We start from the raw sequence: 22,260 nt of genomic DNA, 5'->3' as shown, positions 1-22,260 counted from the left end.
GGCTTCAAGATTTTGATAAGCCCTCCACCTGCAGACCCCACAACCACCGGGCAAGGGTTGTGGGGAAGAGAAAAAGAGGGACCCCAAAGCACCCTCCCCATGTTGAGGGCATGCGGCCTAGTACGGTTCGGGGGACACTCTCTCATCCCTCCCCCCTTTCATGCCAGGTTGTGTGCTTGGATAGTGGTCCTGTTTGGATTTTGTGGGGGGCGCCCACGCCATTTTTGTTCATTTTTTTGGCAAGGGGTTCCCCTTAAAATCCATACCAAACCTTAAAGGCCTGGTAGGTATTTTAGAGGGGACTCCCACGTAATTGTTTTTTGGTGCAGGTCCATACCAGACCTGAAGGGCCTGGTATGGGCCTGGTAATGGAACGAGGGGGGGGGGGTGACTCACACTGTTTTTTTCAGTGATTTATATCTATATTGCTGGGATCCAGCAATACATTATAGCCACGAGCAGTTTTAAATGGCATTTTTTCCTTTAAAAATGTAATTTTGCTGCTCTCATTCATTACACTATGTATGGCCACTATATAAGCAGCCTTATGTAGTGTGGGGTGTGGACATAGCCCCCTGAGCCACGAAGGCACCTTCCTTTGGCCAATCATGGCTCTCACAGCAGAGCGTGCTGTGACTGGCCAAAGCATGCAGGTCAGATGCATGCTTTGGTCAATCAGCAGCCATCAATGCACTGCAATTTCCCGCGAATGCCCCATAATGTTATAAATTTGGTGAACAGGTGAACACCCCATGTTCAAGTTGAACGTAACATCGGGCTCATCCCTCCTGAAGACAGTGATTTCCCACATCTTCCTAGCGGCCCAACTTATCCTAGTTCAGCATTGGAAAGAACAAAAGACCCCTGAAATTAAGGAAACTATTCAGCTGATTAATACGCATGGTACCTATGGGAAAAAATTGTTGTATGTTATTAGAAAATTTTGTGTGCATTGTGCCTCAAAAATCCCACCTTTCTAGAGTTTTATCAAAGCAATTGTTTATTATAACAGGGATATGGCACATTTTAGTTAACTTACTAAGATTTCTTATGCCTTGTACACACAGTCGGAAATTCTGACGGAAAAGGTCCGATCGGATTATATTGTCGGAAAATCCGATCGTGTGTGGGCTCTATCGGACTTTTCCCATCGAAAATTTAAAATTTGAGAGCAGGATCTCAAATTTTCCAACAAAAAAATCTGATCTGACTTTTTCCGATCGTTTTTAGAGAACTCTGATCGGACAAAGTGCCCACATGTTCAGATCAAATTACGAGACCAAAGCTATTGGCTACTAGCCTCAACGTAATCCCGTCGTAACAAACAAAGGTCATCACATTCCGAATGATCGGATTTTCCGACAACTTTGTCCGACCGTGTATATGCAACACCAGTTTAGGACAAAATCCATCGTAAAAAATCTGACGGATTTTGTGGTCAGAATGTCCGACCGTGTGTACAAGGCATTAGAGTTTTGTTGTATTTTTTACCTTAAATTAAATGCAATTCATCATTTGTTTCTGGGTGGAACTTTCCCCAAAATTATGTAACTATTATTTTTATGTTTTTTTTTTCTTTTTACATGTTTTTCATAATTGTTCTTTATTATGTACTCCTTTTACTATTGTCTTCACTTTAACTCATAACTTTCTAATTCAAAGTTTTTAAAACTAAAAAAAAAAAAATAATTACGAGTAACTGTTGAAATGAAAAGCAATTATTTCTACATTATTTAGATAGGCCCCAGAGAGTATTAAAATGCTTAACCTCCATCACAATGCAATAAACCGGGCAGGTTGTAGAAAGTGATTTGTCTTTTTTATTTTTATCACCACTAACAAGTGACAGATTGTCACATAGCAAGAAAAATCTATATCTAGTTGTTAAGTGTTGTAATTTAGGAGAATAAATATTGCAAGTGAAGTTGATGCAAAGCCATATTGGTGACAAATTATAGGTTACCAGATCTTATTACTAGAAAATTGCTAATTTAACATAAAGGATAAGTACATTTTTATGGAACAGTGCACACAGCGCATCATCCAAACAGCTTAAGGTAATCATCCAGCTCTGTCAAGTAGAATGCCATCTTTACACTGCCTGGCTTATATAGGGTAGTGCAGTATATACATCAAATCCACTTCTGTCTCTGCACTTTTCCATCAGACTGTGCTTTTCCCTAAAAAGTGAAACTTTAGCTATCATTTTTATATAAATACACCCCATATTAAAAAAATAAAATAAAATGTAGTCAAGTATTATTCTCTCCCCCTGTGTTGCTGGTCTTTCAAAGGTTGATTGACAGCTTCCTTCTGTCTACCAGGGTGTCATGGAAACACCCCCTGGAGTGTATCATCAAGCAGCCTTGGTTTTTAGTACTCCTCCTGAACTGAGTAATGAAATGAAAGCACACGCATACAAGCGCAACTAAAGATTGAACTCAAGATTGAAGGATTTTATGTGATATTTTTAAATCTGCTAAAAGTTCTCTGGCTCAAGCCAAAATGTCACAATTTTTACCTGCTTAACGGAGCAAACTTTCAGTCTTTGCCCCTCAAAGCATTGTTGCAAAGGCTTGTGATATAACTGGAAACGCTTCCCTTTTCTTTTTTTTTTTTTGCAGAACATGATTGTCCTTTTTTTCTTAAAACAATGTCTATGGACATGCCTTTACCTATAGCAATTGTCATTTTTTTCCTTCTTGTAGCTCCAAACCCAAATCCTGTTAAAGTCTTAAAATGTTCAGTAAAAGATCATACAGACAAAATGAAAATGACTTCAGTTATAAGCCACTAGCCTAATAAAATTCCAGATAGCATTGATCGATTGGAATCTATGTCAGTGAATGAATAAATATTGTATTGTAAAATACATTGGAAAGTTGCATTAAATATAGATGGGCAGTGTTAGATATAAATAATAGAAAAGTCCATTTTCATGAGTGCTCGGGAAGATTTCTATAAAAGGAAGCACTCCTCAGATTATGCACTGATTGAAATATGTAACCTTTAAGATGTAATCCCGTAAAATGATTAAAAATGGTGAAAAGGCATTGTTTTTGGCAGTAGAATATATAAATGCTGTGCTGTCACTTGGGGGGGGGGGGGGGGGTGCATAAATGTAAAAAACAAAGATGATAATAAAGTGCTGGTTAGGCGTAACCTTTAAAATCCATCAAGGATAAAGTTGTCCTAAATTAATTTTGCCTTGGCTATTACGGTTTAGAATACTGGTTTAAAGAACATTAGCTTGATCCAAATAGGAAAAAAACACTGCATTAGATAAAGGATTCAGCCAAATGGTTTTTCTGCATCGTGGCTGACTTTTGATCTGCAGGGGGTATTATAAACATTACTGAAATTACAGCTGTGGCGTATTAAACATTAACAAGACATTTTGCACTCTGTTTTCAAATCCCAGACTGGGTAATCCTTGTTGATTCTTAAGTAGGCTATAGACAGTTGATGGTGATCAGATACAGTATGGGGGTTATTTACGAAAGGCAAATTCATTTTGCACTACAAGTGCAAATTACAAGTGCAAAATGCACTTGAAATTGCACTGCAAGCGCACTTGGAAGTGCAGTCGCTGTAAAGCTGAAGGGTAGATCTGAAATGAGGGGAAGCTCTTCTGATTTTCTCATCCAATCATGTGCAAGCTAAAATGCTGTTTTTTATTTTCCTTGCATGTCCCCCTCAGATCCACGACTGCACTTCCAAGTGCACTTTCAGTGCAATTTCAAGTGCACTTTGCACTTGTAATGCAAAATGAATTTGCCTTTCGTAAATAACCCCCTATGTGTAGACTATTTGAGATATCTATGAGAAACCTGTCACAACTTAGGTCTCATGCACACTGGACATTTTTAAAGCTACTCTTTGGGCTTTTAAAAAAAATAAAAAATTTTAGAGGCAGGAGCATTTAGAGGAAGTAAGAAACCCACTGGCACTGTGTCCAGGAGAAGCCGTGTGTTGGCAAAAAAAAACCCCTCTTAATTAATGAGTAGACATGCGCAGAGTGAAATATTTTGTTTCAGAATTTCGTTTTCGTCCGAAAAATAAATTTATTTAGTTACTCTCAAAACTCGTTTTTATTTATTTTGTTTTTTGTTCAAAAATTGCATTCGCCCGAAAATCCACATGAATTACGGTTGAATCTGCTGCTAAACTCTATATAGCCTATAGGTGAAGCATTTGACTCCGGAAATGTACGATTGCAGTGTCGTACAGTTTCGATGCTCTGTCGAATATTATTATAAACGTGTGTGTTTTTCGTTGCTTTGTCGAATTTTCGTCATTCATGTTGAATGAATGGTCTAAGTCTCACAGTATCAGGTGTCAGATAGTGAGTAACTGATAATAACGAATATGGCGGCAACCCATTGTGAGAGTGACATGGAGGCATTGGAGGATGTTCCTGAGCCATCTACAAGTGTTTCTGTATATATATATTATTTACTCGTTTAAACAGAAACTGGTGGACTGGTGATAGCGATTACTGATCAGACAGATAACAAGATTCTATAATAAAAAATCCCCCCCACAACACAGGCAGCCTCTGAGGCTATCACAACAACACTAGCAGCAACACTAGTATCACTATAAGGTTCTCACACTAACACAATAGCAGCAGATTATTAGGAAAAGGCTAAGTTGAACTGTAGCTTGCTTCACTATTGTTCTGCTGCTGTGCTTATGCTTAATAATAATTCGGGTTCTCTGACAAGTGACAATTCAAACGGACCAGCTAAGATTGACTGTCTTCTGAAATGATTCAGTGTGTGTGTCTCTCTCTGCTAGCAATCGTAAGTGAAAGTAAGTTGGCTGTATGTGTGTACTTAGTTGTAGCTGTTTTATTGCTCCCCCTCTTTGGTTACAATCAGCCAATAACATTTATCATCATCATTATTTTTATTTTACTTCCCCCACCCAATTCCAGACTCTTTTCCCTCTGTCGAATGTTTTCTCTCTATATCGAATATTTTCTCTCTGTCAAATCTTTTCTCTATATAATCTTGGACTAATAGAGGTAAGGTTAGGCACATTCTACCACAGGTTCTATAGACAGATTGTTATTGTCAGAGTCACGTCGAATCTCCTATTTTATATCGAACTGTTGTAACAACGAAAACGAAAATAAAGCATTTATTCACGTCGGATCTTCCGTTTTTCGGATTCTGCACTTTCGTTATCGTTTGTCAAAACGAAAACGAAAATACCTGAAATTCGGACGAAAATGCATTCGGACGAAAACAAATGCACATGTCTATTAATGAGTGTAAATGCCTGTTAACACATCTAAACCCATGTTAATGATAGGCTTGTTTATCGCTTGCGCATTAATACACTTTATTGGCCTGAATAAATTATTATTCTGGCCAATTAAATTAATTAATGCCCAAAGGATTGATGCATCTAAATGTGCCTATATGCATTACATTGCATATACAAGCATCAAGCGTTTTTTCTGGAAAAACTCTGCTGCCAGGAAGAAAGGCGTCCAGGAGCAATTTCAAAAGTGTCCAATGTGCATGAGGTCTTATGGTGAAAATATGTTGAAATAGACATCATCTCAAGGAAAACTGAAACAAGCAGCTGTTTCAGACACATAGGTAGGCAAATGTATATGTAAAGCTCACCATTTCTTGTAAAAAGTCCTGCTACCTTCTCCTGCCTCCTGAATGTTCCTATTATTCAGTAAAGCAGGCAGTTGCATAATGCCACGTACACACAACTGGACTTTTTCGACAGACTAGGTCCGACTGTCTTCCCGACGGACTTTCGGCGGAGTTCCAATGGACTTTCCTAACGAACAGACTCACACAAGGTCACACACAAGCACATGAAAGTCCGACGGATTTGAATGTGATGACGTACGATCGGTCTAGAATAAGGAAGTTTATAGCCAGTAGCCAATAGCTGCTATAGTGTCTGTTTTCATCCGTCAGACTAGCATAAAGATGAAAGGATTTTTTGACCGTAATCAAGTCCATTGGAAAGATTTGAAACATGTTTTAAATCTAAAGTCCTTCTGATTTTTAGACAGCAAAGGTCCAATGAAGCCCACACATGATTGAATTGTCCGGCGGATTCGCTCTGTCGTACGCGGCATAAGAGGATCAATACAGGGGTTTGAGAGGCAGAACATAACAGAGTCAAACTCAATTTTAGTAGACTCGGTGGAAATTTAAATTTAACTTTAACTGGTTATGCCTAAGGATCTACTGATTGTACATAAGTCAATGTGCCGAGTACAAGTTAAATTATTAGTGCACCTTTACTGGCTTGTGCGATACATAGACAACTACTACAGTGTCCTAAATACATTACTATGCAGTGCTTGATTTTTAAGCTGATAAATTCATCCCCTGTGTACAAGTACAAGTACTGGGGGAACCTTCTACATTGTAAATTGAAGGTGAGTATTGCAACAAAAGCTGCCTTTTTTATCTTTGGGTTAGTCATTTTTTTATATTTGCACTGTAGTTTAAAACCTGCATTACCTCTAATCACCTCAACACTGGTCATTTTTACCCTCTTCATGCCCAGGTAATTTTTTTTTTTTTTTTTTTTTTAGTATTCTCACACTTTGATTAACAATTGCTCACTCATGAAACTCTGTAACAAAATTAAATTATTATTATTTTTTTGAGAGAGATAGAACTTTCTTTTGGTGATATTTAATGAATGCTGGGTTTTTATTTTATTTGCTATATAAATAAACACAATATTGGATGTCCTCTAATCCACGCTCAGGGAATAGAAGCCCAATTCCACTGCTGCTGCAAATATAAAACCCTAAAACATTATAGCACAATTCTACAATAGATTAGAATTGATTGCTGCAATAAATTCTAATCTATTTTAGAATCGTGTTAAAATAAATAAAATAATTCAAAAAATGTTGGAAAAAAACTATTTCTTTGTTTCTATTATAACATTTTGCAAATAAATCATCTTTATTCATAAAGTTAGGACAAAATATATTCTGCTACATTTCTTTGGTAAAAAAAAAAAAAAAAAAAAAAAAAGAAAACAGTGTATATTATTTAGTCTGTCTGAAAGTTATAGAGTCTACACACTATGGTATACTTGTATACAGTACCTCACAAAAGTGAGTAGACCCCCACATTTTTGTATATATTTTATTATATCTTTTCATGTGACAACACTGAAGAAATTATACTTTGCTAGAATGTAAAGTAGTGAGTGTACAGGTTGTATAACAGTGTAAATTTGCTGCCCCCTCAAAATAACTCAACACACAGCCATTAATGTCTAAACCGCTGGCAACAAAAGTGAGTACATACCTAAGTGAAAATGTCCAAATTGGGCCCAATTAACCATTTTCCCTCCCCGTGTCATGTGACTCGTTAGTGTTTCAAGGTCTCAGGTGTAAATGAGGAGCAGGTGTGTTAACGTTGGTGTTATTGCTCTCACTCTCTCATGCTGGTCACTTGAAGTTCAACATGGCACCTCATGTCAAAGAACTCTCTGAGGATCTGAAAAAAAAGAATTGTTGCTCGACATAAAGATGGCATAAGCTATAAGAAGAGTGTCAAGACCCTGAAACTGAGATACAGCACAGTGGTCAAGACCATACAGAGGTTTAACAGGACAGATTCCACTCAGAAGAGGGCTTGCCATGGTCGACCAATGAAGTTAAATGCATGTGCTCGGCGTCATATCCAGAGGTTGTCTTTGGGAAATAGACTTATGAGTGCTGCCAGCATCGCTGCAGAGGTTGAAGCTGTGGGGGTTCAGCCTGTCAGTGCTCAGAACATACGCCACACACTGAATCAAATTTGTCTGCATGGCTGTCATCCCAGAAGGAAGCCTCTTCTAAAGATGATGCACAAGAAAGCCCACAAACAGTTTTCTGAAGACATGCAGACTAAGGACATAGATTACTGGAACCATGTCCTGTGGTCTGATGAGACCAAGATAAACTTATTCAGTTCAGATGGTGTCAAGCGTGTGTGGCGGCAACCAAGTGAGGAGTACAAAGACGAGTGTGTCTTGCCTACAGTGAAGCATGGTGGTTAGAGTGTCATGGTCTGGGGCTGCATGAGTGCTGCCGGCACTGGGGAGCTACAGTTCATTGAGGGAACCATGAATGCCAACATGTACTGTGACATACTGAAGCAGAGCATGATCCCCTCCCTTCAGAGACTGGGCCACATGGCAGTATTCCAACATGATAATGACCCCAAACACAACTCCAAGATGACCACTGCCTTGCTAAAGAAGCTGAGGTTAAAGGTGATGGACTGGCCAAGCATGTCTTCAGACATAACACCCTATTGAGCATTTGTGGTGTATCCTCAAACCGAAGGTGGATGAGTGAAAGGCCTCTAACATTCACCAGCTTCGTGATGTTGTCTTGGAGGACTGGAAGATGACTTCATGGCAACCTGTGAAGCTCTGGTGAACTCCATGCCCAAGAGGGTTAAGGCAATTCTGGAAAATAATGGTGGCCACACAAAATATTGAAACTTTGGTCTCAATTTAGACATTTTCACTTAAGGGTGTATTCACTTTTGTTGCCAGCGGTTTTGACATTAATGGCTGTGTGTTCAGTCATCTTGAGGGGAGAGCAAATTGACACTGTTATGCAAGCTTTACACTCTCACCACTTTACATTGTAGCAAAGCGTAATTTCTTCAATGTTTTCACATGAAAAGATATAATAAAATGTTTACAAAAATGTGAGGGATGTCCTCACTTTTGTGAGATACTGTATATAATTGAAAGTTAATCAATCCTGCTTATCTCAAATTTTGAGGCCCTAAAATACCAGGTTAGTACAAATGCCCATCAAACGACCCCTTTTCTGGAAAATAGACAGTACAAGGTATTTAGTAATAGGTATTGTGAGATTCTTTTTATCACAATATTTAGTAAAATGAATGAATTAAACAATAGTTTTTCTCACAAAATTGCCATTTTAACAAGTTATTTCTCACACACACAGCTTATACTTATAATTACACCCCAAAACACATTCTGCTATGCCTCCTGGGCATAAGGATCCCACATAGTCACAGCCTAGATGCATAGAGGGGGCCCAAAATGCAAGGAGCACTTTTGGGCTTTCATGGAGCATAAATTACACATCTAACTTCCTGACTACCCATGAAATTTTTGGAGGTTCTGGAGCACCAGAACAGTAGAAACACCCACAAAATGACCACATTTTGGAAAGCAAACACCCAAAGATGTTTTCTAATGCAGATGTTGAGTTTTTCAAAGACTATTTTTATGTACTGTAATAGTCAATTCTATACAAGTGGCCAGGAAATATAGCTTAGTGTAGAGTCACTTATAGCAATCCCAGTTCCTATAAGCCAAGCAAGCCTAGCATGCTTGTAGGCAGGTAGAGTAGAGTAAAGAAAAACTGTGTGGGGGGGCCCTCCAAAATTCATACCAGACCCAAAAATGTATACCAGACCCTTATCTCAGCATGCAGCCCAGCAGGTCAGGAAATGGGGGGGACGAGCTAGCGCCCCCTCTTGAATCATACCAGGCCACATTCCCTCAACATGGGGAGGTGCTTTGGGGCAGGGGTCCCTCCCAATGTACTTAGTTCCCATGTTCATGTGGGGATTGTTGGGGTGCGGCGGATGACTTATTGGAATCTGGAAGCAGGGGACCCTCAAATCCTGGTCCCCCCTCCTCTATTTGAATGAGTATGTAGTACATAGTACCACTACTCATTCACCAAGAAGTGTTCAAAGAGTTGTCAAAAACTGTTTTGTTTTTTTTAAGTCCTTTATGACAAATTATGTACCTATGAAGGGGTGCCCTTCATTTAAATTTTAGCTCTTAAAATCTTAAAATTCATACCAGACTCAAAGGGCCTGGTATGAATAGGGGGACCCCCTATAGTGTTTTTTTGTTTGTTTTTTTAATTGCCAGAAATTCTTTTTGTTCACATTCGGTTGTTAAGGACGTGGCTCCTTAACACCCAGCTATTCTGCACACAGAATTCGAATGAGTCGGTCACTTTTTGATCCATCCGAATTCAAATCATTTCTAGAAAATTTGGATTTTGTTAGAAAACAAATAATAAAACCAAAACAATTTCAACAAAATTCGTTACTACTGTCATTCAGAGATTTGGATACTGAATCTGAATCTCTGAATCTCCAAAAATGTGTCCAAATTTAGATAGTGGCAATCAGGACAACTGTTGCAGGCTGCACTGATCTGATGACAGTGGGACTTGTGTAGTGGCGATCAGGAACACTGTTGCTGGCTTACACTACGCTGGGAACATTAGGGACTATTGTGGCAGCAATCTGGAACCCTTTTTCTGACTTACATTGATCTGGTAACACTAGGACTGGTGTGGTGACTGTTGTGGCAATAATAAGGAACACTGTTGCAGGGGCGGATCCAGGGGGGGGGCAACGGGTCAATTGCCCCCTCCGAGAATACCGCCAGCTGATGACAGAACGGCCGGTTCCGCGGGTCCAATCGCGGCCGGTTCCGCGGGTACCCGCGGGCCGGTTCCGCGGGTCCAATCGCGGCCGGTTCCGCGGGTACCCGCGGCCGGTTCCGCGGCTCCAATCGCGGCCGGTTCCGCGGGTCCAATCGCGGCCGGTTCCGCGGGTACCCGCGCGGCCGGTTCCGCGGGTACCCGCGCTGAGTGGACGGGTGAGGGGGGGGCAGCTGGGCGGCTTAGGAGGGCTGCTGGCCAATCAGGAAGCCAGCAGGCAGGGGAGCAGGGAGATGACATCATCTCTCACTGCCCTGCATCCCTCCAGTTCCGCCCTCACTGTGTAGGAAGCTGTGTGCAGCAGAGAGATTGCATCATCTCTCTGCTGCCTATGTTCACTCTGTAACCCAACAAAAGACCACCAGTAGGTGACAATCCGCAATGTGTGGCAGGCTACGTGGCAAGTGGCAATCCGCAATGTGTGGCAGACTACGTGGCAAGTGGCAATCCGCAATGTGTGGCAGGTGACGTGGCAAGTGACAATCCGTAATGTGTGGCAGTTGACGTGGCAAGTGACAATCCGCAATGTGTGGCAGGTGACGTGGCAAGTGACAATCCGCAATGTGTGGCAGGCTACGTGGCAATCCGCAATATGTTGCAGGCAACGTGGCAAGTGACAATCCGCAATGTGTGGCAGGTGACGTGGCAAGTGGCAATCCGCAATGTGTGGCAGGCAACGTGGCAAGTGACAATCCGCAATGTGTGGCAGGTGACGTGGCAAGTGGCAATCCGCAATGTGTGGCAGGCAACGTGGCAAGTGACAATCCGCAATGTGTGGCAGGTGACGTGGCAAGTGACAATCCCCAATGTGTGGCAGGTGACGTGGCAAGTGGCAATCCGCAATGTGGGTCAGGCAACTTGGCAAGTGACAATCCGCAATGTGTGGCAGACTACGTGGCAAGTGGCAATCCGCAATGTGTGGCAGGTGACGTGGCAAGTGACAATCCGTAATGTGTGGCAGTTGACGTGGCAAGTGACAATCCGCAATGTGTGGCAGGTGACGTGGCAAGTGACAATCCGCAATGTGTGGCAGGCTACGTGGCAATCCGCAATATGTTGCAGGCAACGTGGCAAGTGACAATCCGCAATGTGTGGCAGGTGACGTGGCAAGTGGCAATCCGCAATGTGTGGCAGGCAACGTGGCAAGTGACAATCCGCAATGTGTGGCAGGTGACGTGGCAAGTGGCAATCCGCAATGTGTGGCAGGCAACGTGGCAAGTGACAATCCGCAATGTGTGGCAGGTGACGTGGCAAGTGGCAATCCGCAATGTGGGTCAGGCAACTTGGCAAGTGACAATCCGCAATGTGTGGCAGGTGATGTGGCAAGTGGCAATCCGCAATGTGTGGCAGGCTACGTGGCAATCCGCATCTGGTGGCAGGCGACGTGGCAAGTGACAATCCGCAATGTGTGGCAGGTGACGTGGCAAGTCACAATCCGCAATGTGTGGCAGGTGACGTGGCAAGTGACAATCCCCAATGTGTGGCAGGTGACGTGGCAAGTGGCAATCCGCAATGTGGGTCAGGCAACTTGGCAAGTGACAATCCGCAATGTGTGGCAGGTGACGTGGCAAGTGGCAATCCGCAATGTGTGGCAGGCTACATGGCAATCCGCATCTGGTGGCAGGCGACGTGGCAAGTGACAATCCGCAATGTGTGGCAGGTGACATGGCAAGTGGCAATCTGCAATGTGTGGCAGGCTACGTGGCAAGTGACAATCCGCAATGTGTGGCAGGTGACGTGGCAAGTAACAATCCGCATTTGGTGACAAGTGACAATCCACATTTGGTGGCAGGCGACATGGCAAGTGACATCCTCAGGGCTCCCACTGATTCTGCATTATGGTGAGTTGAACCATTTAATTTTATATTACAATGTATTAATAGAAATAATGCGCTTCAATCATCCTGACACCATAACAACCATGGTGCCGTAATGATTGAAGCGCCAATACCAGCCATTTCCCATATAAATTGCCCCCCAAAAAACATATTTTATAGCAGTGCCCCTCCCGAGATTAGACTCTGGATCCGCCCCTGCACTGTTGCTGGCATACAGTGGTCTGGTGACAGCACAGCTGATGTGCCATTCACCAGGAAAGCTGTTGCTTCTTGCACTGGTCCGAAGTAGCGGCAATCAGAAACACTGATTCTAGCTACAATGGTCTGGCAGCACTGTGGCTGGTGTGGTCGTGAGTGAAGAACCATTTTTGGCTTCACTATTAAGGCTTGCTCACACGAGAGGTTAGGAGGTAAAACCTTGCGGTTGAGCTGCAATTTTACTGACCCTCAACCACTAACCCCTTTATCTGCAGAAACAGCAGCTGGGGTGTATACACACACCACAGCTGCAATGCTTTGCTTCCCAGCTGTGACAGCAATTATACCCCCTGTATGCCTGCCTATCGTGACATATTTAAGTTTGTGGAGTCTAAGGAGCTAAAGCAGGCAATACAATGCCTCCTCGTTGCATGTCTTCAGAGAGCATTGCACATGTGCACAAGTTCTTATGGTGAAACTACAGGGTTATTTACGAAAGGCAAATCTACTTTGCACTGAAAGCACACTTAGAAGTTCAGTCGCTTTAAATCTAAGGGGTAGATCTGAAATGAGGGGAAGCTCTGCTGATTTTATCATCCAATCATGTGCAAGCTAAAATGCTGTTTTTTATTTTCCTTGCATGTTCCCCTCGGATCTACGGCGACTGCACTACCAAGCGCACTTTCAGTGCAAAGTGGATTTTCCTTTAGTAAATAACCCCCTATGACTGATTTTTTATAAACCGAGGTGAGGCGACCAAATCAGAAGATACCACCTCCCAAAATTGTATGCAAAAATTAAGAACAGGGGAAGAGGTAACAAACCTCCAGGGACTTTTAAAGGTATCCATTACAAAAAGTATTTATAAGAACCAGTAAGGATCAGAAAAGCAGACCAGAGATAGAAATAAAATCTATAAATTTATTAAAAAACATAAGCTAAAAACACAGTGGGTGAAAATACATCAAACAGACAGCAATTTTCAACAATTCACTTGATTTCGGTCAGAATGACTTATACCACGCTCGACATGTTTCACTCAAATCGAGTTTCATCAGGAGCTTTGTGTGATAAGGATAACGTAGTAATACTGTATTGGATGATAAAGGCAAAAAACATTTAGATAAGTATAAATGAAACTAATATAAGTATCACTGAAAAGTGTTTACAAAAAAATATTCCCCACTGATCCCAGCGCTCACAGCAGGATGCCAACTTATAAGCAGCTATCATAAAAAGATCATATACATTCAAATATATAGTATATACACTTCCTCAATCATACACAATGTAAAATATACTATATTGACAGCGCTTGATATAATCTCATAGAAAATAGGAGAAAAAAAGTTCATAGACTCCAGAGAATCCAACAGAATCCAAAATACTTTTTGTAATTGATACCTCTAAAAGTCCCTGGAGGTTTGTTACCTCTTCCCCGTTCTTATTTTTTGCCCCTATGACTGATGTGGCAGTGAACAGGGACACCAGTACTGGCGTGTTGCTGATCAGGGCCACTGTGACTGGTGTGACAATGATCAGGAACACTGTGTCTGGTTCTGTGCTGAATAGGAACACTGTGTGTGGGTAGCAGTGATTATGGACACTGTTGTAGTGGTGATTAGGAATACTGACTGGCAGCACTGGTCTGGCAAAATTGTGTTGCTGTGGCAATGATCAGAGACAGTGACTGGTAGCACAGACATACAGTGATATCAGAGTAGCCGGCCATTGTACATGTTCACCACCACATCAGTACAATGTCACCATAGTGACATTGTACTGCTGGGGGGGGGGGGGGGGGCATAATCAGGATTGTTTTTAACACTATGATTGCATATTATAGTGATAGTCACTATATAAGCAAATTTGTAACTGTGTTTGGCATGATGCTATTATTTACTACTGTCTTTGCTATTATTGGCCCCAGCTATCAAATGGTACAGGGCTGCTGTAATGAGCCATGTACCATGTGATCACTGTAACCAAACACAGAGATCCCAGTATTAAGCAATGACATCATAAACGAAAGCTATTTTTTTCTACTTGGCTTATGATCCCTGTGATTGGCCCTCTACCACGATTGGTGATCTACTGTATCCGGTGTAGCGGTCACAGATCACCCTACTGCGTTGCCCCAAGGTGCATAAGAACGAAAAGTGAGAGCATGCACATATGCATCCCACCAGAATAATGCCAGCCGTGCCCAGCCACATATGTGCAGTGGCTGGAAAGGAAGTGGTTAAAGCGGGTGTTCTGCCGTTTTTTTTTTCTTTTTTAAAAGCCAGCAGCTACAAATACTGCAGCTGCTGACTTTTAAAATAAGGACACTTACCCGCCCAGCGCGCCCGCGATGTCGGCACCCGAAGCCGATCTCTCGATCGTCTCTCGGGTGCTGCCACCACCATCTTGGGTATGGGAATACGGAAGTGGAGCCTTGCGGCTTCAATTCCTGGTTCCCAACTGCGCATGCGTGAGTCGCGCTGCACAATAAGGATGGTTCCCGCTGTCTCTGGGATCCGTGTGTTTCCCAGCAGACAGCGGGGGACCCACGGGAAGTGGCATAAATATCCGCAGATTCTGCGGATATCTATGCCGGAAGTGGGTGCAGATACCTGTACTGTACAGGTATCTGCACCCCCCCTCCCCCCTGAAAGGTGCCAATTGTGGCGCCGGAGTGGGGGAGGGTTCCAATGAGCGGAAGGTCCACTTTAGGGTGGAGCTCCGCTTTAAAGTATAAAAAAAAAGTATGGTCAATATGCCAATAAATGAGGTAAGAAGGGGAAGTGAAGAGGGGGATTTTTTAAACAATGTGTCACCCTCATTTCCAAAATTTGAATGCTGATAACAAAAATGATCAGATTTAAAGGATAACTTGTGCAAACAACAAAACATTACTATAGCACAGTGGCGGAACTACTGCCATAGCAACACATGCAAGCGCTATGGGGCCCGCAGTCAAGTGGGGCCCGGTGAGGACAGGCGCCACAGCTCCGCTTGTGATAGCAGGCGGCTCAGTGGGTAAGAGCAGGTGGTCAGTGGCTCTGTGGGTGGTCTGTGGGCGAGAGCGGGCGGCTCCACGGGTGAGAGCGGGCGGTCAGCGGCTCCGCGGGTGATAGTGGGAGGCTTGGCGGGTTAGAGCGGGTGGTCTGCTGGTGAGAGAGTGGGCGGTCCGTGGGTGTGAGCAGGCTGGCCAATCAGGGAGCTTATGGGCGGGGGAGCATAGCGATGACATCATCTCTCACCGCCCGGCGCCCGCCCTGCATCCCTGCATTGCAGTTCCCCCCTCACTGTGCAGGCAGCCAGGAAGCAGAGAGATGACATTATCTCTCTGCTGCCTGATTGATAATCTGCTGCCTGACTCTGTGACACAGCAGGAAAGTGACAGAGCAAGTGACAATCCATAATGTGTGGCAGGTGACGTGGCAAGTGACAACCGGGGACATGGCAAATGACAATCCGTAACGTGTGGCAGGTGACGTGGCAAGTGAAAATCCGTGAAGTGGCAAATGACAATCCATAATGTGTGGCAAGTGACATGGCAAGTGACAACTTGGATGTGTCAAGTGACAATCCGTAACATGTGGCAGGTGACGTGGCAAGTGAAAATCTGTGACGTGGCAAGTGACAATCTGTAAGGTGTGGCAGGTGACGTGGCAAGTGACAATGCCTAATGTGTGGCAGGTGACGTGGCAAGTGACAACCCGGGACGTGGCAAGTGACAATCCATTATGTGTGGCAAGTGACAATCTAGGACGTGACAAGTGACAATCTGTAATGTGTGGCAAGTGGCAATCTAGGACATGGCAAGTGACAATCCGTAATGTGTGGCAGAAGACATGGCAGGTAACAACCTGGATGTGGCAAGTGACAATCCGTAACATGTGGCAGGTGGCATGGCAAGTGAAAATCTGTGACGTGGCAAGTGACAATCCGTAATGTGTGGCAGGTGACGTGGCAAGTGACAATCCATAATGTGTGGCAGGTGACGTGGCAAGTGACAACCCGGGACGTGGCAGGTGACAATCCATTATGTGTGGCAAGTGACAATCTAGGACGTGGCAAGTGACAATCTGTAATGTGTGGCAAGTGGCGATCTAGGACGTGGCAAATGACAATCCGTAATGTGTGGCAGGTGACATGGCAAGTAACAACCTGGATGGGGCAAGTGACAATCCGTAACATGTGGCATGGCAAGTGAAAATCTGTGACGTGGCAAGTGACAATCCGTAATGTGTGGTAGGTGACGTGGCAAGTGGCAACCCGGGACGTGGCAAGTGACAATCACTGTGATATAGAACACTGACACCAGCACAATGATAGAGTGCACTGACACCAGCACCGTGATAGAGTGCACTGACACCAGCACCGTGATATAGAGCACTGACACCAGCACCGTGATATAGAGCACTGACACCAGCGCCGTGATAGAGTGCACTGACACCAGCACCGTGATATAGAGCAATGACACCAGCACCGTGATAGAGTGCACTGACACCAGCACCATGATATAGAGCACTGACACCAGCACCGTGATAGAGTGCACTGACACCAGCACCGTGATATAGAGCACTGACACCAGCACCGTGATAGAGTGCACTGACACCAGCACCGTGATATAGAGCACTGACACTAGCACCATGATAGAGTGCACTGACACCAGCACTGATACCAGCAACTCGCTGCTGGGCCCCAAAAACATGACACCACTCAACCTCTTCAAACAGGAGGGTACGGGCATATAGTACGGTGTGGACATTAAGAGAAAAAAAGTTTTTTGAGAGAAAAGGAATCTGAACGGACCAGATACCACGTCCCAATATTTATGAAAAAGAAAAAGGGGCCAAAAAAGGGGCTGGGGAGTCACCAACCCCTGGGACTTTTACGGTATCAAATCAAGATATTCATAAAAAAATTTAAAATAAAATAATATAATTTTATTCATATTATGCAAATATATAAATTGAACATTCATAAAAACAGTGATTTGGCATTTATCAGTGCATAGACAAACGTATTCACAAAGTTAATCAAGATTTCCATTCGCCATACAGGGAAAATGAAGAGAAAAGCTGCAATCGTTCAACATGTTTCGCCCGGGTTGGGCTTCTTCAGGAAAACTGATTGAGCAGCCAGAAAATTAGCACAAAGTTGCCAGATGCTCCATATGTCAACAACCAATATCCATGGTATCAGTCAAAAAGTTGAAGATACCACATGGGATCTGTAATCACTTAAAGATGAGGTCACAAAATTAGGAGAGATATATGTCGCCTATTTGGGGTCTGGGTAATTACATTGAATCAATAAGGTTACAAAGGGGTTCTGAGAAACTTCAATGGTGTGTCAGAATCAACGAGGGATAAGTATATTTATTGGTAGCAGATTTAAAAATTGTTACTTGTAATTGCATGAGGTTCAAAAGTGCACATCCAGTCCCATCAATTGCCCATTATAGTATATAGTACATATATATATATATATATATATATATATATATATATATATATATATATATATATATATAGTATAGTATATAGTACGGTGTGCTTTTTTGTACAAGGAAGTGAGCCAAATGTAGAAAAAAGGTCTGTGTGCTCGATTAACCACTTGCCGACCGCCACACGACGATATACGTCGACAGAATGGCACGGGCAGGCATATGGGCGTATATATACGTCCCTGCCTTCCCGCGGGTGGGGGGCCCGATCGGGCCCCCCCGGTGCCTGCGGCGGTCGGTATTCGTTCGGGAGCGATCCGGGATGAGGGGGCGGCCATTCATTCATGGCCACCCCCTCGCGATCACTCCCGACGAATGAAATGGCAGAGTGACATCACTTCCTCTCCTGTAATGTAAACACAGGAGAGGAAGTGATGTAATCTCTCCTCGTGTCAGTCTTTTTCGTTCCGACACCGAGGAGAGAGGATCGGTGAGTTGCACCCAATACTACACATATAGTAGAACACGCCAGGCACACTTTTCACCCCCCCGATCACCCCCCAATCACCCCCCCAATCACCCCTGCCCCCCCAGTCACAGTGACACCAATTGCATTTTTTTTTTTGCATTGGTGTCATTTGTGACTGTAATAACTGTTAGGGCAGTTAGGGTTAGCCCCCTTTAGCTCTAGGGTGCCCCCCTAACCCCCCCAATAAAGGTTTAACCCCGTGATCACCCCCCGTCGCCAGTGTCACTAATAAGCGATCGTTTTTCTGATCGCTGTATTAGTGTCACAGGTGACGCTAGTTAGGCAGGTAGGTATTTAGGTTCGCCGCAGCTTTTTATAGCGTCAGGGACCCCCATATACTATCGCATAGCCCCCGATTGCCCCCCAGTTAACCCTTTCACCAGTGATCACCATATAACTGTTACAGGTGACGCTGGTTGGTTAGTTATTTTTTTTTTGTTTCAGGGCACCCGCCATTTATTACCTAATAAAGGTTTAACCCCCTGATCACCCGGCGGGTGATATAAGTTTGAGGGGCAGATAAGGTCTGCGTCGCCCCAGCGTCAGGTTAGTGCCAGTACCGCTAACACCCACGCGCAAAGCATACACCTCCCTTAGTAATATAGTATCTGATCAGATCTATATTAGCGTTGCCAGCATTTTAGGTTTCCCAAAACGCATTGTTAGCGGGATCAGCCCAGATACCTGCTAGCACCTGCGTTTAGCCCCTCCGCCAAGCCCAGCCCAGCCCACCCAAGTGCAGTATCGATCGATCACTGTCACTTACAAAACACAACACACATAACTGCAGCGTTCGCAGAGTCAGGCTTGATCCCTGCGATCGCTAACAGTTTTTTTGTAGCGTTTTGAAACAGTCGCTGACAGGCTAGGTGCTTTTTTACCTGTGAGTCTCACTAGTGTACCCCTAAATTTAGAGCCCAAAATGGCAAAGCGAAGGTACACTAGTGAAGAGGCCTACACGTTTCTGAGCATGACAGATAGTGAAGAGGACGTCACTCATCTGTCAGATTCAGGCTCAGAATACGATCCTGTAGAGGACAGCGGCTCCATGACAGATAGCTCTGACGACGGAGATGAGGCCCCTGTTAAGAACAGGTGTGCCCAATCCCGAATGTATTCTGTTGTTCAGGTGCAGGAACCGCAGGTCACTCGTATGGAGCAGAGACGTACTAGAGCCGCTCATCCTTCTGGTGAACTGGCAAGCACCAGCGGCCTAGTACACCCTGGACGTACATCCAGCACTGCAGTAACACGTGGTGACGTGGTGAGTCCCATAAGTGCAGTTCAAGCTGGCGAGGTGGCAAGCACAAGTAGTGTCCCACTGCCACCAAGAAGAAGACAAAGACAGGCCCGTCATACCCATTGTGCCCTTCCTGCAGAATTCGCCAATCCTAATTGGGTGCCCACCACTTCTGCAGAACCCGTACTTCCCCCATTCACTGGCCAACCTGGCATTAACGTGGAAACAGTTGATTTTACGACACTTGACTTTTACTCACTGTTTTTCACCGAAGATCTCTATAGATCTATTGTGGACCAAACCAATTTGTACGCTGGTCAACACATCGCCACTATTCCCCAGTCCGCCCTTGCCAGACAATGGAAACCAGTTACGGTTTCCGAATTTAAAATCTTTCTGGGCCTCTCCCTCAACATGGGCATAACCAAAAAGAGTGAGTTGCGGTCATATTGGTCCACTGACCCAATTCACCATATGCGCGTGTTCTCTGCTTCCATGTCCAGGGCACGATACGATATGATTTTGCGGTTCATGCACTTCAGCGACAATGAACTCTGTCGTCCTCGTGGAGACCCTGAATACGATCGGCTCTACAAAATTCGGCCCCTCATAAACCACTTCAACCAACGTTTTGCAGACTTGTTTACTCCCAATCAAGTTGTCTGCGTTGATGAGTCCCTGATTAAGTTTTCTGGTCGCTTGTCATTCAAACAATACGTCCCCAACAAGCGTTCCAGATACGGGGTCAAGATGTATAAGCTCTGTGACAGGGCCACAGGCTATACACGTAGTTTCATGGTTTATGAGGGTAAAGATAGTCACGTAGAGCCGGAGAACTGCCCTGACTACATAGGAAGCGCTGGCAAGATAGTGTGGGACATGGTGTCACCCTTATTCGGAAAGGGGTACCACTTGTACGTGGACAATTATTACACAAGCGTGCCACTGTTTAGTCACTTGTTTGATCAGCAGATTGGAGCATGTGGCACCGTGCGACCTAATCACCGGGGCTTTCCCCAGCGGCTTGTAGAGTCCCGTCTTAGGCTGGGGGAGAGAGCCTGCTTGCGGAGTAATAATTTTTTTTTTTTTTAAAGATTTTTTATTAATGAAAGGATAAGTCAATACAATAAACATTTCACATCGTTCAGCAACATAGCACAATCAATACAATGTAACACTGAAGGTCTATAACATAGCAATCGTCACATCTTGATTGCAAAAGCTTACTAAATGAGAAATTCTCATCCTTTCAAAATTTTCCAATACATATAAACTGTAAACAATATGAACCAGATAAGGCACTTTTAATACAGAAACACGAAGAAATTCAAACAAGTAATTACTTAGTTTTATATTATTTTCCTGGCGGCCATCCAAGGAGACCATTGTGAATAAAATCTGTAATGCCCCGTACACACGAGCGGACTTTTCGACATCCAAACTCCGACGGACTGAGTCCGTCAGACTATCCGATCGTGTGTGGGCTGCAACGGACTTTAGCTTCGCTAAAGTCTGACGGACTTTAGAAATGAAGCATGCTTCAAATTTTCCCGACGGAACTCCGCCGGACCCGGTCCCCTTTGAAAAATTCGCTCGTGTGTGTGCTACTCCGACGGACTAAAACCGACGCTAGGGCAGCTATTGGCTACTGGCTATGAACTTCCTTATTCGAGTCGGGTCGTACGTCATCACGTTCGAATCCGTCAGAGTTTAGTGTGATCGTGTGTGGCCAAGTCCGTTCGGCCGAAAAGTCTGTCAGAACTCCGTCAGAACTCCGGCAGAACTCCTTTGGAAGTCTGTCGGACATAAGTCCTCTCGTGTGTACGGGGCATTAGTTTTCCCTTCCAAGGAAGCAAGGATCTGCTCATATTTAAAGGTTTCATCAATTTTTTTAGTGAGTGCACTAATGGTAGGGGAAGTAGGCGATTTCCAGCTCCCAGCAATTAGGAGCCTAGCTGTTGATAAGATTTGAACTGTTATCATTCTCAGAGAAGGGGGAAATTGATCAATATTTATATTCAAAATCGCTAGTTCTGGGGAAGCCTGTTTAATAAACCCAGTGGTTTTAGAGATCAATGAGAATACCCCCCTCCAGAAACTCCGGAGATGGGGGCACTCCCACAACATATGTAACAATGTCCCGATCCTCCCACATCCTCGCCAACAGTCATGTGAAGCATCTTTCATGAACTTAGCTGTAACATAGGGGGAGTAATACCATCTAAGTAAGATTTTCTGTGATGTCTCCCAGTGAGAGATGGACCGGACAAAATGGCAATTGCTACGCATCGCTACTTTCCACTGGTCCGCCGAAAAGGACACAGCCAGATCCCTCTCCCACTTCTGGATGGGAGACATCCTACTAAAACTATCCTTCTCCTGTAACATGTTATAAAACAAGGAAATCCCCCCTTTGAATGACGTTTTGTCGGTCCAAAAGGACCATGCCCTATGCGGAATCTTAATGGAGGATCTCCTATGGCGGTGCAGAAAAGATGTAACCCGTAGATAAGT

This window comes from Lithobates pipiens, unplaced genomic scaffold, assembly GCF_037356315.1.
Source record: "Lithobates pipiens isolate NorthernLeopardFrog02 unplaced genomic scaffold, aLitPip1_a1.2 Scaffold_8, whole genome shotgun sequence".
In the NCBI taxonomy this organism is placed as follows: domain Eukaryota; kingdom Metazoa; phylum Chordata; class Amphibia; order Anura; family Ranidae; genus Lithobates; species Lithobates pipiens.
Note: the sequence above shows the minus strand (reverse complement) of the source record.